Here is a 17,903-nt window from a genome sequence, read left to right as displayed (position 1 = left end):
ATGCTGCCTACTACCAAAGTCTCAAGACAGCTTACAATAAAATATAAGGTAGCTAACATTTGGGCAAAACCCTGCAACCTCATTTATATGTCAGGCTCTGAGCTGGCAGTGACATGGCCAAGAAGGAGAAATTGGGTTTGAGGTGGATAGTTGTCTGCCCAAGCCAATTAGAAGGGGGATACTGGGAAGCCACTAAAACAAGGTTTTCCTGTATACTTTGGTGTCCAGTCAGATATTCTCTCCCATTTTGCCGTTCTGCACAAGCAAATGCACTCACATTATTTGTTTTGCAGTAGAACAAAGGGAAAGCTGGCAGGCTTCCAAAGTACATTAATGTCATCACATTTCAGACACCATCCGTTGCAAAATGCTCAATGCTGCATTTTCAAATCACGTTGGACGGTTGGGCTTCTGTTTCCATATTAAAATTTACCAAAGCATTTTGAATTGGGTTGAAGAACTGTTTTGGAGTTCCTACCATGTAATGGTTGACAAAACATACCATTTGTCTTTGTGCCTCATATTATATGTCTTGTGAGTTAATTAAATTGCTCTGATCTTAGATTTTTTGTCAACCTAAAGGATTTCCAGGCACAATGTATGATCTTAGAGATGATGATATATACTTACAGATGATGTGTATCTCCTATTTTGACAGCCTTATAGGAATGGAAAATCTTAGCTTAAAAAAAAAAGGATGGAGGCCAAGATAGCCATAAACTTCATGCACTCTAATGCTACTTATTTCTTTAACAAAACACAATTCCTGACATACGAGGCTGTGCAGAAAGGGAAAGGAGTTTTTACACTGTTAGTATTGCATCTCTAACTATTAGGTAAAAAACTTGCTAATGTTCTCTTTCTTCAGGTGCAATTTTTGCTTTCACTTTCCTGGAAGGTGTTTCTTTTTGCAGTTAGAATTTTAATAATTTATTTAATATGACAAGGTTATACAGAAGAAAGAAAGTGGCAATTGTTACAAGAAAACTTTCTTTCTAAACCATTATACTTCCTGTTAGTGTTCTGAAAAATCAAATTAAAGAAGTAGTCCTATTCACATTTAGTCAGAAAAAGGTCCTGGGGAATGCTGGAAGCTGTTGGACCCTTTTCCTTTCTAAACTAGGTGGAGTAGCAAACATCCTGGAAGACAGAATGAAGGTCCAGGGCGCTCTTGATAAACCTGAACACTGGGATGAAAGCAACAGAATGAGATTCAATAAGGACAAGTGTCAAGTCCTCCACCTAGGAAAAAGAAACCAAATGCATCGGTACAAGATGGGGAATATGTGGCTCAACAAAACTGAAAAAGAAAAAGACTTTGAAGTAATTGTGTACAACAGGCTAAATATGAGCCAACAATGTGATGCAGCTGCCAAAAGGGCAGATGCTATTTTGGGATGCATTAATAGAAATATTACTTCCAAATCATGAGAAGTAATTTCCCTGTACTCCTCACTAGTCAGACCTCACCTGGAATACTGTGTCCAGTTCTGGGCACCAAGATTTAAGGAAGATGCAGAAAAATTAGAATGGGTCCAGAGGAAGGCAAAAAGACTGATTCAGGGTTTGGAAACACTGCACTGGGAGGCAAGACAGAAGTGGGCATGTTCAGCCTTGAGAAGGGAAGACTGAGGAGGACATGATATCCCTCTGTAAGTACCTCAAAGGCTGTCACAAGGAGGAAGGACAAGATCTCTTCTCCAGCCCCAGTCCTGCCCTGCCAATGGAGCATGCCTCCTCTAAACAGGCTTGGCAATGCAAATTCTTTGCTCATGCCCTGCTCTTCTACATAATTTTTGGATAACTTGTTCATTTCTGCAACTTTCAGAAATACTAAGCTTTTCTTTATGCTCACATACAGTGTAGAGCATGAGCTGAAAAACGTTCGCCCAGTTTAACATCGAACCTTCTGCAGCAGCCCTAGGCATGTCCAAGGCAGACTAACAGCGACAGCTCTGTCAGCGGAGGCCCTGCATGCCCACAAGACAACTTCCTACTTCAAGAGAGGCTAAAGTTGCACCCCACTGCTCAGTTCCAAAACGGTTCCTGTAATGTGGATTTGTTATCCTGCGTCATGCACTGCAATTTCCCTTTTGGTCATCAGGGCATTAGTGCTAAAAGTAAAAATAGCTTTAATATTATTCCATCAACTGTTCTTACTTTTCAGACATCCCTTCCTAGAAAAGCACTGCACCTATTTTTGTCTTTGGAGGATGCTTTCTTAAAATATTGTTGCTATATGTAGAGATGGGGACTGTCTCTCGCACACTGCAGTCTTCTCTGAGAGATCTATCCTGTTCTAAAGGAGGAGCCGGAAGGGCAAGGAGCAGCGGAGGACAATTTCAGGGTTACCGAAGTGAGGTTTCTCTTGACTGCATGTGAGAACCAGCCTACTTTGGAAAGGGAGGCAGGTTTTTGGAACTGGGATGAGTGGGGATGTAGGGGGAACACCTTCACCTGGTCAGATGAAACAAGTGGAGTGTCCGGTATCCCCACTGCTTAGCCTGCAAGCAGCAGAAGGGGAAGCTTCAGTTTGGATTCAACTCTTTAAATGGGTTGGTGCTTCTCCCACATGTCTTAGAGAACACCATTCTGCTCCGGACCTTTCTGTATCCAGTTAAGTTTCAAATAAAGAAACATCTAAGGTTTCTTTTGTGTCTGCTTGAAAAGAGGGAAGTGAACTGCTCACAACACCACGCTTTGTGGGAGCTGTCATTTCTCAAGGTGCAGGGTCCTCCCTGGTTCCTTAATAGTTGAATTTCTGAATGGCATGCAGATGAACTTTTAAGCACATGCGTGTAAATATACGTACCCAAACAGAAGGCATTGCCTAGCAGGCTGCTTCCTTAGATGCTGTAACTAAGGGAGGTTTATTTTGAACAGTTGATAACAAAGTTGGTGTTTTGAAATGCACAGAAGATTGTGTTACTTTCTCAACCCTGTCCTCTGTAGTCAGATATTCAGAGCATCTCTGGTTCTGTGCAGGATGATAAGCAGGAATGAGGTCTAGCAGTGCTGGCTTTTTGATGCTGCCTCCTGATAAAGAGACATGACTTGGCTGAATTTATCCACATGGCTGTTCAAGCAGCTTGAAAGGTAGCAAAAAGAATGCAGAAGCATATTCAAGATTTCCAGGTATCACTAATAAAACTGCAAACATTTAGTTTCTGCAAAACAAGTAATACATCTTGAAGACATGGTATCAGACTTACTGGTTGCTCATTCTCTTAGGTTTGATTTGCTAATGATATCCAAATATTTGCACCCAAATAAGTCCTGTCCCTTCACATTTGAGAATCAATCAGTATGCATGCATGTTCTACTAAAACAACTGTTGTATTATTTATGTATGCATTTGCTAATGGCTTCTTTAGTATTGCTAGGGGGACATGACAAACTGAGCCACACTAGTAATCAGCAGAACATCCTGGAAGACAGCTCTGGTAAAACTAATCTGGAAGTTGATGGATGCTTTAGCTTCAGCATCAGGGAACTGAGCAAGCACCAGAAGGTCTGGAAAGGCTGGTGAAAGTTGACTGCTCTTTATTTGGTTTGCTTGCTTGCTTGCTTTTTAAGGGTGCCAATATAACAAGAAGGCCTTTAAGGTAGTAAAGAGGGGATGCATAATACCAGGGACCACATGTGGTGCTCCATGTTCCACAGTTCCCTTTGGCCTGACCTCACCAAACATTTTCCTGGGGCTTGTGAAGTTTTTTCTCCATTCTGAAAGGTTGCAGTGCCTCTTTTAAGGCTGTTACTGGAAGTAAATGCGCAGGAGGTAAATACAACTTGCTCGGCCAATTAGAATCAAGAAAGCAAGCCTTATGATATAATGTGCTGGTATTTTGGGCATATTCTCCTCACCCCTGCCCCTTTGGCCCCACTTGCCACTTGAGTGTGGTCACCAAGAGCTGCTCTGAAATGCAAATTGGAATTTGGCCCTCAGGATGAAGGAGGGTCACATCCATGCCAAGACCATTCCCTTTCCACCCACCATATACATACCATTGCATATGTATTTGGTAATGGCTTCATGTTATAGCTCTCCAGTGACCCTGCTCAAAAGCTAAAATTTTACTGAGGCATGGGTATTTCTGTTGCCTGGGTACATCTCAAGAGAAATATGAGTTGTTGAGTTGTGGTTTTGTCCCAGAACCAGAGTTGTGTATACCAGTTCATGGTAGTATGATCATGTTTGAGTCAAAAAGCTCAGAGCAGCTTCCATGGGACTGATCCTCTGGAACAGCCCCATGAGGCTGAGGAATGTTGAGCTTTTGTATTTGAGGCATTTATTATGTGCTTGAGGTTTCTTACTGTATTTGGTGGTGCTTTATAGAGCATCTTCCCCCAGGGCCCCTCCTGTGCTTTGCAGCCATTTCTGTAGCTTTTTTAGGTCAACAAAAGCATGGTGTTCTTTAGAAATACTGCTAGGAAAAGCTCTTATATTTCCACAATCTTGCAAAACTACCTTGTGGTTGTGTAATGAAATATATGGAAAGGCAGAAAAAGGTGGAGGGAGACAGGGAAAGAGATGAGAGGTGGTCTTAATCCCAGAAAGAATCTGGAAGGAGAAGCATTGATGAAGCGGCAGGTTAAAAACTTCATTTATGGATGCTCAGTGACCTACTCCACGATCTTCATAGTGGAAAAAGAATTTCGGCTCTGACTGGTCCAAATGCACTCTGTATTTAGTGCATCCCACAATTTGAAAAGTAGAGAAACATAGAAAGAGAGCGAGTCAGAAGGGGCCTCCCAAGCCATCTGACCCCCAGCTCTAGCCGGCTCTGCTCACAACATGTATTCTATGCAGCAGAACATATTGCTGGATATGGCCTTGTATTCTTTCCCTCTCTGCTCACTCAGAAATAAAGCAAAGATGACATTTAAAATACTTTAATGACCACAAATTGTTGTCAATTTGTTAAGATTCTAGAAACGGTCTCTCTGTTCTGGTATCCTGTTGAAATGCCTCTAATTACATTTAAACTGTTAAAAAATTGGGAGGTTAAAAACCTACAAGATTTTTCCTAGCCAGAGGTTTCTGGTGATGTAGAAAAAGATGAGACTAGCTAAACATTTTGTATGTGAACAACAAGCTTCTTGGGAGCTTGTTTTTTTTATTTTCTGTCTTGGGACTGTGGGAGACAGCATTCTGGTAGGTCACTGATAGAAAACTATTTGCTTCATTCTAAAGTCAAGCCGTTTTTCAGCAGATATCCTATTATGGTACGCAATAGATGGCTGAGCATAAGCGAATATCCCACATTTAAATCTATCTCCTCGTAAAAGCCTCTTGAAAGAGAACATTAATTCAGAGTGACTTGAGAGCACGGGACCATCATTTGTCTTTAACATCAACAGTAGAATATCTAAGACAGACTTTTATCTGAAAGAAAGAAATCATGAACAAGCTGTCTTAGAACCAGAATATGCCTAAACCCCACAAGTCTTTGGAATCTTACAGAGGTTGGATGTTGTGATATTTAAAAATCAATGTACCAGTACATGCAATGTTGTCTCCAGTCCATTAAGGAAAGAAAAGGGTACCTATCCATCCTACTTTTATATTTAGATCCCACCTATTCCCAGAGATTGGGACTCTCATATGAAGTTCTAATACAGGCTGTTCTAATACTTGCAGTGAAAATCATCCCCTCCACACATCCAAAGCTCCAAGCACTTGAAAAGTCAGAATACTAATAGAAGCTTAAATTATGAAAAGGTCACGCTGGGAAATTAAAGCTACCACACACAGAGTGCTTGTTAATAAATACTGCAGGTTCTCTGCCCTACACTCTACACACTATCCTGTGGATTTGCTTTTTGTTCCTAGCCCATAACAGAGTGATTGAAGGCACTGCCTTATGCATGTTAGATGGAAATAAGTCTTTCAACTCCCAGCGTTCCTCAGCCAGCAACGGATTGCACCCTGAGCTCCCCAAAAGTAAAATGATTTAAACTAGTCCTCTGCACTATAACCCATATACTGTATTTCCAAAGGTCTTTCCATGAAAAGAATATAGTTCATGTTTGTGGAATGGGGCCTTCCTGATTCACTTTATTGCACCCTCTTCCACTCCAAGAGACCATTGGAAAGTTGAAGGCAGACGGGGAATGAGATGGATTGACTCCATAAAGCCACAGCCTTGAGTTTATAAGAGCTGAGCAAGGCTGTGATGAATGGGATGATTTGGAGGGCCCTCATTCAGAGGGTTGCCATAAGTTGGAGATGACTTGATGGCACATAAAAATGACAAAAGGTAAATTAATCAGCCAGGATTGTCTAGAGCTTTCTGTTCAGTGTACGCTGAGGCTACAGCAGCACGGTAAGCACCATTAGTCTAATATCCAAAATTCTGCAATGTGCGGTCCATGTAGTTTTACATTTTGTGAAAGCTGTCATGTTCAGTCTTGCAGGAATGTGTTCACACAGTGATGGTCATGGTGCATGGGGAGAAATGGATGGTGCCCTAAATTTGCCCCATTGGAAATGTCCTACATCAACAAGAGTCTCCTTTGACAGGAGAGACCTCTTTCCCTTTGTGGAGACAGCAAGGAAGATGGTCTAGCAAACTGTGTGTTTCCTTCATGGATACGTGCAGAAAGAATGGGGAATCTTACCTGCCTAGGCTGTCTGTACAAATCAGACTGTGATTCTTAAGGGCCTTTTCCTTCCTCTGTCACTCTTTTAACTGAAGATGCCAAAGAGTAAACTTAAGACCTCCTGTACACAATACAGGTACCTTGCTACAGAACTATGCTCCAATCAGCTGTAGTTCTTCTTGCATGTGCAGTTTGCTGCTAGGTAATTATCAAGGCACTCAATATTCCACTGTATAAGTAGCCATTGGCTCCTTGAATGCTGAGTGTTTCTTAATGGTTCATAGAAAAAATACAGAAGGACTTTGTTCTGTTGAAAGCAAATCTCTATGGCTGACAATGAAGGATGTGCATCTAGTCTACCAAACTAGCTATGCCTTGGGGAGTTCACTTACTTCCTCTTGCTATCTAATCTCCAGTTTGCAAAGTAAATAATGGGAGAGGCTTCTGCAGGTCTGATTAACATGCAACTTGCTTTTAAATGACAGGTGATCAATACCATTACCAAACCCATTGAAGCAGACTCTTTAGCTTTTTGGCAGTGCTCCATGTATCCCAGCTCAGAAAGATTACTTGTTCCTGTGATACACTTCAAGTTTCCCACCTATCATTTAACAGCAGCAAATGGAGGAGGATGCTATTATAGGCTTGTGCCTCTATTTTCACCCTTTGGTTGGCTTGATAAGAGCATTAGAAAGGCAACTGGCAAACCTTCTGACCTCCACTCCTGTGAGATCTGCTGGACCGTTGTTCTGGCTCAAAAAAAAAAAAAAAAAAAGTCTTACTGTTCATGCCATATTAGGATGGAGCTGACACCTATCAGTGTGGGAGACAGCCCCTCCTCAACCACACCTGGACAACATGGATGATAGAAAATTAGCTAGATGGACATGCATGACCATCCATGGTGGGGTGCAAGAGGGGGAAGGAGACTTCTCCATCTAGTTGTTCATTCTCTCATGCCTCCCAGATGTGTCTGCTCTCTGTGGATGAAATATACAGAGGGAGCCAGCAGTCTTCACCTGCTGATATGTCTTGACCCTCATGCCCAGATCAGAGCCAAAGTCTTTCTAGAATATGTTAAACCATATTTTGGAAAATGGAACAACTTTGAGACTTTTGGAATAATTGCAACAGTCACTGTTCAAAAGCTGCCCTCATTTTCGCTTTGCCCACTCCTCCACAGCCTGCTGTTCTCGTCCTCATTCAGCATTATTGCAGTGGAAGGCACTTCTTTACGGGAACAAATGCATAAGGTTTTGATCTGTAGCAATCCCTGTACATGTTGGGCAACTTGTAGAGCATGTGTGCAACACAACAAGGCATTTAACCACCCCACTGTATAATTCCAGAGGCTAAATGAATGATCCTTGAAGTATGAGCTGAGCCCATTTCTACTTTCTGTGTCATCAAATTGGAAGATGCTGCCCTCACCCTGCTACATGTTTTTAAGTGTCAAAATGCCTAGCTGGTGGAGAGAGGCTAGACAGCCCTACTTTCTGTGCCTTCTAGAAGGTTCTTCCTGTTGTTGCCTGTATGTGGTATTTCCAGATGTATGTAAAGAAGATCACTTGAAGAACAAGTGATCAGGTAAGCAGTGCTGTACAGTGGTACCTCAGCTCACAAACTTAATCCATTCCAGGACTCTGGTTGTGACCCAAAATGGTTGTGAGCCAAGTTAAATTTTCCCATAAGGTTCAATGTAAATAAGGTTAATCCATTCTGTAACTTTTTTTTTAATCAGAAAAATGTGAAGCAAAGTGACAAAGAGCAACAAAGATTGCGGCCATCTCCCCACCCCCCACCCCGAGCATGAGTGTGGTCATCTCCCCACCCCCCAGCACAACCATGATCGCACCCATCATCCTGGCACACTGGTGGTGGAGGGGGAGATGGCACGAACAGGGTGTGCTGGGGGAGGGAGAGATGGGCATGAATGGGGCGTGCTGGGGGTGAGACGGGCGCGATCGTGCTGGGGGGGAGATGGCCGAAATCGCAGGTGCGCTCCTGCAGGAAAGACAGGCACAATCTCGGCCATCTCCCCCCACCCCAGCACGATCGTGGCCATCTTCCCACTCGGGGGATAGGGAGATGGCCAAGATCACGGTCACCACCCAATGCGGAGTTTGCGACCTGAGTTAAAATTTTAATGAAATTTTTGTGCGCGACCTGATTTGGTCATGATCCGAAGTGTTTGTGAGCCTAGGTACCACTGTATTTGGTTTTTAAAGTGAGAGCTGGGATTTGTATGGGAAATGTGAAACATCACTAAGAAGGCTGCTTCTATCAATGGGTGATTGCAGGACTAGACGCTCTGGACTGCCACTTCCATAAGCCCTTGTGTATATGGACAATGGCCAGGGAGAGTAGGAACTGTAGCCCATGTCCAAACATTTGGAGGGCACCAGCAGCAATCCTGTTTGGCCAAAAGGGCAGAACTGTACAACGAATATCCTACCGTCTAGATTGCTAGTGCTGGGTGAGGGCACCTCTGTCGTTTCTTGCTTAGGCCCCTTTCTTGTGCAGCTGGGATGCTCTGCTTGCATCCTTCCCCTTCATTTACTTGTCCCAAGTCCCAGCTTAATTCAGCATTACCGCAACACACGGGCTCCAAGGCAGGCGATCCAACAAGCTCCAGAGAGGATCGCTTGGCCATTATGGTACAGTGCAGGGCATGAGCAGAGCAGGTACCAAGGTTTGCTTCCAAATGGTCCGTTCCATAGAAGTGAGCATCAGTGCTCCCTGCGCAGCTTATAGTCCATAGCAGGATACAACCATCTATTGAAAATTATTTCTCAATCACCTTTAAGGGGGGGAACCTTCTCAGCTACGCTGAAGAAACCTCTAAGTGTGGTTAAAGTACTGAAATCCCCCCTCCCCCAGTAAAATGGAGTCCTGCTTGGGTGTTTCACACGGATAGTGTGCAACGCAAATCAAGGACTGCAAGTGGCTTTAAGACCCCTTCTGACGGAAGCAAAGTAGCGGTATTCAAGATGAAAGCAGCCTCGTGCGCTCACCCGGCATTGCTGCCCAGTGTGTGATGTCCTCATGATCAGTCAGTCTGAACGCTCCATCTGTGCTACACTTGCCGCCGCCACTTCATAATTATGTCGCATTGTGCACGGCTTTTGTTCATCAGCTCCTCGGCTGCTCCTGAGACTTCCCATGAATTATTCAGCATCAGAGGCTGCTCTCGTCTTCGGCAACCATCACAGCTTGAATAGCTACAGTTCCTCCCAGTGTGTTTTCCTTTCCAAGTGTGTTGGAAAGCAATTCACATGTGTTTTTACTTATCATCATTGCAGGTTGGTATTTTATCATTGTCTATTGCAAGGTAAGAAAGAAAACGGGTGTTCCATAAGTGGTTGTGGGAGGGCTTAAGTATGCCAGTTTCTTCAGCCTTAAGGACCAGTGAGGAATCTGTCTAGACTTTCTTTTCTCTGTAGCACTGGGGAGGATGCTGGCTTAGCACTTTCTTCTCCCAACCATGGAAAGAAGGCTGCCAAGGCCAATTCTGACGAGAAGCCTTTCTCTTCAAGAGCTGCACAGGACGCAGGGCTTTGTAAAGGAGAACTTTCCCCACAGTGAGGTGCTGAATTTCCTCTTCTGTGCAACCAGTGATAGAGGAGCCCTTTTTTGCAGCCTGAACCTCACCACCCTGATTGGAGGGTTCCTTTGTGATGCCTTCTGGTTGGCTGCAAGCTCATGTCATGCCTGCACCTGGGGCATCCTTGTCTGAAGAAGAACTTGACATGAAGGGCTTCAGGAATACCTTGATGTCTGAGGAAGAGGCAGAGCTAGGAGGCGAGGAAGGACATGTGCTGGCACTGGATGAGGCGGTAGGGCCCTCGAGAGTGAATGTAGGAAGTCTTCCCCTTCCCCGGCAACACCTGGGCTCAAAGCCAGCGATGGGAAACCACCCAGCCCTTTGGAATGCCACCACTTGAAGCACAAAGGACTTCTCCCTCAGGCAGAATGCCAGATTGCAGGCCAGGTCATCACATGTGACTGGGAACATGGGCATACCTAGCCAGCTTCTAATATGCCAGCAACCTTGCAGAAAACAATCTTCAGCCTTGCTTCTGCATCCCAGACCTCGTTCCTGACTCCTTGACCTTGTTTCCTTGACCTGACTTTCATGAGCAACTTGGATCAAATCTCAGCACTGGAGCTTGCCTGAATTCTTGGACTGCCAACTGACTTAATTGGACCTGGGGTTGGGCATAGAAGACTCTATTGGCCTATGTCCTTGAAGGACTCTGGTAACTATAATTCCCTTATATCTTAGCTGCTTTTACTTGACTGTAAAGTATTTTGCTGAGTTTCTGACTTCTGATTCAGAGACTAATTGAAGCAGGCCATGAAATCAGGGCAAGTAGCAGCCACGCTTGTGCAGCATTTCTAGCCAGCCCATATATGTGCTTTGGAGTTCATTGAGCCTTGGAAATCCCATGCAATGCCTACTGGTAGACCTGGTCAAGACAGGAAAAGAGGAGATAACTCCGTTATGTGTACAAGTTCATATCCTTTCACTGAAGGCTCCTTATTATAGCTGTCACCATCTGTAATGAAGACCAACCATTTTATGAGAAAATGCATTGGTGCCATTTAATCAACTCCCCTTTTCAACCCTTTTTCCTTGACTATGAGTATAAAAGGGAGATTTGGCATGTTATTTTTTATTTGGAAGGTAAAGGACACAAAATAGGTAGGTGCTATTGGGGCTCCAAGGTTCTTGTGGAAGCCACTCTCCATACTCACAGGAGTACTTCAGATACAGAAAAATAGTGTTCCCAGACATTTCATAGGTGAAGTGTAATAATTTGGTCTGCTGTCTGTGAATTTGCTTTGCATAGCATGTGAACTGTGCTATTTGGATTTGTAGAACTGAAATATGATTGCTTTGGTCAAGAGTCTCAAAGCTCCAAAGCTGCTCAGACTCCCTGCCCAAACCATTTTTCTTCTTTATGTGGGCTTGACTTGCTTCTGACTCAAGTGTCCAATAAGATCTCCAGGTACTGATTTATAATGTGTGCTATCATGCCTTTTAGGTACTGCAGAATAAGAGAACTTTGGGGAGTATGGAATATGTATTAGCATAAATCAACATCCCTGACAGAGGGTAAACAGTTGTTAATGGTATTCACTCATTGAATGGTCATCCAGGGGGATTAATCAGCTATTATCTTCAAGACCCCCCCCCCAAGCTATTCTTCTACATCGAGGGCAGCCTTGTGAAGTCCCATTATACTTTGAATTCTGGCAGGCTCACTGCACAAACTCTTGTGTACCCCTGAAGTTCAGCAGTCTTTTCTGAAAGCCAGTGTTCAACCATAAAGATGAACAAGAAAGAAAAACATTACTCATCTCGTAGTTCAATTAAGAATGACTGCTAATTATACTCTTGGGATAGCTGGGTGGGGGTCCTGAAAAGTATCAGTGTCTCTCCTTTCTGAGAGATGTGTCAAATCTGCTGATGTTTGCACAGAAATATGATCTGCTGCTGAAAAGCTGCTCTCACTCTCCCCACTTACCCAGATTGTAAATAGTCTGTTAGGGAGAAAAGGAGAAAATGAAGTTGTAATCTGAAATGAAGGAACTGCTGAGTTACCAAGGTTGTGGTTTTATGGCTGGGATGGGCCTCCACAAGCCCCTCCCTTCAGGTGCAAGCGACCAAGAATTCTGTTTTGAACTACGCCATGAGGAAACCTGAATTCTGCAAATTAGCACAACTAGTTCTACAAAGTAAGCAGATAGGAGAATTTGTTGAATTTATTCTGCATTTGCTGCTGCTGCTGTTTAATATTTTGCCCCATCTTCTGCTCACACAATACCCATGGCAGTCTCCAACACAAAAGCAATTACAGTACAGTTAAACAATATCACTATACAAGTTTTAAAATACTGTCAATCCAACAGCAGCAATTCTGATAAAAGTCAATTTTAAATGGCAGCCAAAATCATATTAGAAGCCTTTCGAACTAGAAGTGTTTTCAGTTGGATGTTGAAAAGAGGTTCTCTGATGAATTTTCAGAGCCAGACCATGAAGGAAGCTGTGCTAGTTATGAAGAAGATGAAAAGTATGCAAGGCAGTGAAGTTCTGTTCCCCGGACCATTTGAACTCAAATTGAAATACCCTTTCTCTTTGTTCTGAGGCTTCCCCAAGTGCTACTTTCCAATTTCGACACATTTCTTTGTAGTCATAAAAGCTAGAAAGGGGGTGGAATAAGTGAATGAGTGGGGTGGAATAGAGAATGAGAGGAAGTTGCCATACTACACCACAAGCTTCTATATACTACTGTATATAGCTACTGTATACACATTTACTTGGAAGTAAGCAAAGTTCGTATAATCAAAGCTATGGTTTTCCAATTGCAATGTATGGCTGTGAAAGCTGGACAATAAGGAAGGCTGAGCGCCAAAGAGTTGAGGCCTTTGAATTGTGGTGCTGGAGGAGACTCCTGCGAGTCCCTTGGACTGCAAGGCGATTAAACCGGTCAGTCCTAGAGGAGATCAACCCTGACTGCTCTTTAGAAGGCCAGATACTGAAGATGAAACTCAAATACTTTGGCCACCTAATGAGAAGGAAGGACTCCCTGGAGAAGAGCCTAATGCTGGGAAGAATAGATGGCAACAGAAGAAGGGGACTGGAGGATGAGGTGGCTGGATGGAGTCACTGAAGCAACCGGTGTGTGCTTAGGTGGACTCCGGGGGATGGTGGAGGACAGAAAGGCCTGGAGGAATGTTGTCCATGGGGTCATGATGGGCTGGACACAACTTTGCGACTAAACAACAACAAAACATGCCCCATAGAAATTCATGGATCTGGATTCTAAGTAGATATGTATAGGATTGCATCATAAATCTCATAACTAGGTTCATACAGTCAAAACCCTCCATAAATCAGGATATAGACCAGTAATAAAGCACAGCTGAATGGCTCAAAGACAAGCATTTTGTCCCCTCAGATTTGAATCTCCGTTCAAACAAGGCCCTCTTAACAAGTGATGAAGAAATTGACATCCTAATTACTACGTGCTCATTCTTAAAGCAGCACTGCCTACAATCCAGAGGGGAGACATTGACCGACTCAGGGGAGCCTCCAAGTTTGAAGTGCAAACCTTTTTCCAAAATGGAAACAAAGCAAGAAGATAGGCTGAAAGGGGGGAAATGGGCAGCGGTGTGAAGGAGTGTTCTAGAAAAAAGCATAGTGGTATTACGGGAGCTCTGCCTTTCTAAGTTGAAGCAGACTTACTTTTCTTTAATTGTCTGGATGTCCCACACCCTAACTGCCTTTTCCTTAAATGACTTCCTTTGGTTAAATGTATAAAAGCTCTGCCTTGGGTAATTCTGGATAATACTGTGGCTCAACAGCCACAGTTGCTACCACAACTCTTGGTATTTTGGTCTACAAAGAAGAGATCACTGAGAAGCTGGTGATGCCAATCAGAGGCTGCAGATTGGACACTCGGGGTGAGAACGGTCAACCTGTCGTGCTCATACTTGATGTGGGACTTTTTTACTTCACCTACAGGCAGCCATGTGGTGGGCAGCAGAGGGGCCCCAACTTTGGTTAAGACCCCAAAGTATGGGATGGGCTGTCCGAATTTAGCAGGCACACCTTGTCTGCAGTGCTAATTACTGCAGAGCAGGACAAGCAGATTTTTTTATAGCCATCTTTTCGGAAGTATATCACAAGAGGAAAAAACAACAAAAGGATGAAGAACTAGCAATATTAATAAATGAAGTTTCCTGCCAACAGGCCATGCAGCCAAGGTGGACAAGAGAGGGAAGACGGAGTGCTGAAGGTGCCCATGCTGACTCTGACACTTCCTGGCATGGCAGATCCCGAGGCTGCCTTTCCCATGGATCACAGCATCTTCAGGGAGGTGGCTAACGTTGGCCAAATGGCACTGGGAAAGGGGTTAACTTTCTCATCTACATCCATTGCAGTCAACCCCCTGCAGTTGCTTTTAGTGAAGAAAAATATGCCAGGAGCTCTCATCACTGCTCCCCTGCGTCATGACTAATTTGGCCCCCGGTCTTTCACATGACATTCCAAAAGCGTTTCTGCATTCTCTGTGCTTCTAAGCACCAGTGTGGATTAGCTGGAATGGCTAATAGATTTTGAGATTACACTGTTTTGCTTTCCATCTTCTGCTGTCCACCATGAGGAACTTTATTCCCTGTCTCTTTCTCATCGCAGGTGTTACTCTATAAAGCACCCCAGGAGTAATTCTTGCTGATTAATGGAAATCTATTTACCACCCATCTCTCATCAAAGCACTCTCTAAACTGTTTGGTACTCCAGGAGAAAGAAAAGGTTATTTTTGTAACGTCGCACAGCAAGCTGCACTGCAAAATGCATAAATACTGCTATGTATTATTCCTACAAGGTTCTCTGAACAAGCTGACTCCTACAGTTTGCCTCGTAAGCTGACTCCCCCTGAGTTTGTTCCAAGCTGTCTGTCTCAGGTTGTCAAAACCTAGAAAAGCAGGGGGAAAGGCTGACAGATCAGTTGCCTTGTAAGGTCTCGCAGCCCATTAGGTGGGGGTAGGTGACCTTTGTGCTCAGCACTTACCTCGACTTCAAATCCCCAAGCTGTCTTTGCTAAGCAAAATCAGGCAAGAGATTTGTCCATATGCTTCCTTCTGGGTAAGCCAAACATTAAAAGTTTTGTCAGCAATTACAATGCATTTAAACTGCATGCTTAATGCCAGCATCAGGAAAAGTGCATGGATTTATATATAAAGGGTAATGTAGAACAGAAAATAAGCAGCATGTGAGTCTGAACTAGACTGAACCAAGGTCATCCCCAAACACGGTCATGCAGCCTTCGCCACCCCGGTGCCCTCCAAACATTTGCAGCAGCAACTCCCACCAAGCCTGACCATTGCCATGCTGGCTGAGTCTGGTAGGGTTCGAGTCCACGGCACCCAAAGGGCACCAGTTGTGAAAGGCTGCCATAATGCCAGTCTTCTGTCCTTACTGGTTACCCTTTCAAAAAAAGAATCTTGAAAAAATGGCAACAAAGGCAATTCCAAAATCTATATTAGGGCAATACTAAGTACTAGACAGGCCTGACTCTGCTTAGCTTCTGAGATCAGATGCTTTCAGGGTAGTATATCGATATGCATTAGGGCAATACCTTTACTAGGCCAAATGATTTTCCTCCCAGTCCTGCTTTGATTACTGTTTAACCTGATGAAGAGTTCTGTGGAGCACAAGGCATTTGTGCAGTACTGAAAAACTTGGTTGAATCTCCCATGGAAATGAGTTCCTTTTTCTATCTGATGTATGCATACAACCCCTCCCTGTGCTCAAGAAAGTTGAAGCCAGAAGAAGAGGAGGAAGACCAGCTATGAATTGGCTTGATTCCATCAAGGAAGCACCTTGAGCTTGCAAGAGTTGAGCAGGACTGCCAAAGACAGGACATTTAGATGGCACTCATTTATAGGGACATCAGAGGCAACTTGATGGCACATAACCACAATATACTTCTCCCCCCCCCCCCCCCACACACACACACACATTTGTTCCAGCAGTCATTCGAGTCAGGTGCAGAGGTCATGCAGAACGCTATAAGAAGCAAATGGCAGAGTGGGGCAGCATTAAAGATAGAATCAGTAGCAGTATAATCATGCAATGTTCATCACACTGCACAGACGCCATTAGACGGTCATCTTCCTTATGTTAATCCTGTATTGGAACAACACAAACATATCGACTGGGTTCCTGTCTCAAACCGTTTGGGGTGGGCGTTCTACCATTGTGGACTTATTGTGTTCTCCAGACCCAGCCATGGTATATTGTCATGGCTTGTTTTAGGCCCAGAAACCATGACAAGAAACAACAGCCTATTGTATGGTTTCCACTTACCATGATTATCTGTCATGAAATCTGGACCCATGAGCTCCATCTTCCCATTTGTTGTGAAAAAATAACATAGCCCTGTAGAAAGCGTGCTAACAGAAGGGGCTGCTCCAAGTATCCGATCTCTACTATCCTTGGCATCCTAGCTAGAAAGCAACTCTTCACTTGCTTTCTTTCTGTTTCTATGCTGTTACCCTGAAACAGGGAGAAAGCAAGTAAATGCACAGAGGGAGATGAGAATCACAGCAGAATTGTTCATTTTAAAAACAGTTTTTTGGAGCTGGCCGGGCTTGGAAGTGATATTTCCAATGTCCTTTACTGAAGATCCGTTGCTAGATCTGTCAAAAGCAAGGGTATTTCCATCTGTAATATAAACTTAGATTCTGGCATATTGACCTATATGAAGAATCCAGTTATTCGACAGCATCTGCTACACCTCTGATCACAGGGGTGATCAGGTAGACATTGTTTCCTTGGACTTGCAAAAGTCTTCTGACGAACTTTCCCATGAAAGAGTCCTGAACAAACTTAGCAGTCATGGAGTAAGAGGGAAGATCCTGTCACATCCTTCTTTCATTTACTTGCTTTCTTTCACTCTCTATTTAAATTATACAAAGTATTTCTAAAGTTGCACTTGTACAAATAAAATGGCAAATACAAATTGGCAGCCTCTTTTGTTGTCTTTTTTGGTGATTCATAAATGGCCACCCTAAGCTGGTATGTTTCTGGCAAGCTGTTTGGCTATGAAGAACATGCCTCATTAAAGAATGGAAGCACCACAGTACAAGCATTCCAAAGGCAGAAAGCAAATCTTCAGTCCAAGGTTCTTCCTGTTTTCAGCCAAGTCGGTGCATGAAATGTGAACTCCATACTGTAAAATCATGACTTGAAAGGTTGGAGAGAAACAGTCTCACACATAGCATCGCTCAGAACTGACTTTCATTTTTCAAAGGCCTGAATGAATGTGATGTTGCTACCTGGTTCCGTGTTTTGGCTGTTTTCCTCTCTCTAACCCTGGCCTGCCCCTTCCTTTCCATCAGCCTTTGCTGCATATTTGATATGGAGAACATTGAAACACTTCAATAGGAATCAGAAACTCCTTCAGCTAAATACATGGCTGTGGGGGCATTAATCCTGGCATGAGCATGACCTTTGCTTAGGAGCCAAGCTGGCTCTTATTCCCTTATGCAATCAACTGAACGGGCTGCTCAAACTGTATTTTCATTTGCTTCTATTCCTTCAGTGAAGCAAAGTTGTTTTAATATTGTAGGTGGGGGTGTGCATGCACTTGTGTATGGAAGCAGCCATACATATAGGATGGAGATCTTTTGACGGAAATTTATACTTGCCCGAGAGCAAACCTGAACTGAGTGAGATCATTAAATCTACAGGCACTCTTTCATTTCTGCCTACAGTAAATATTAAAAAG

The 17,903-nt window shown here is 43.6% G+C and overlaps 1 protein-coding gene across 1 annotated transcript in view; it reads left to right on the top strand.

The window, feature by feature from the left end:
• MAP3K9 (mitogen-activated protein kinase kinase kinase 9) overlaps positions 1–17,903 on the top strand; it is a 75,222-nt gene extending 57,319 nt beyond the window's left edge. The window contains exon 12 of the mRNA XM_044436791.1: positions 17,866–17,903. The gene's annotated coding sequence lies outside the window, so the exon portion shown is untranslated. The remainder of the gene's footprint in view (positions 1–17,865) is intronic.

The sequence above is a fragment of the Varanus komodoensis genome, unplaced genomic scaffold, assembly GCF_004798865.1.
Source record: "Varanus komodoensis strain SLA01 unplaced genomic scaffold, ASM479886v1 scaffold3, whole genome shotgun sequence".
NCBI lineage: Eukaryota > Metazoa > Chordata > Lepidosauria > Squamata > Varanidae > Varanus > Varanus komodoensis.
Note: the sequence above shows the minus strand (reverse complement) of the source record. Positions and strands in the feature narration are given on the sequence as shown.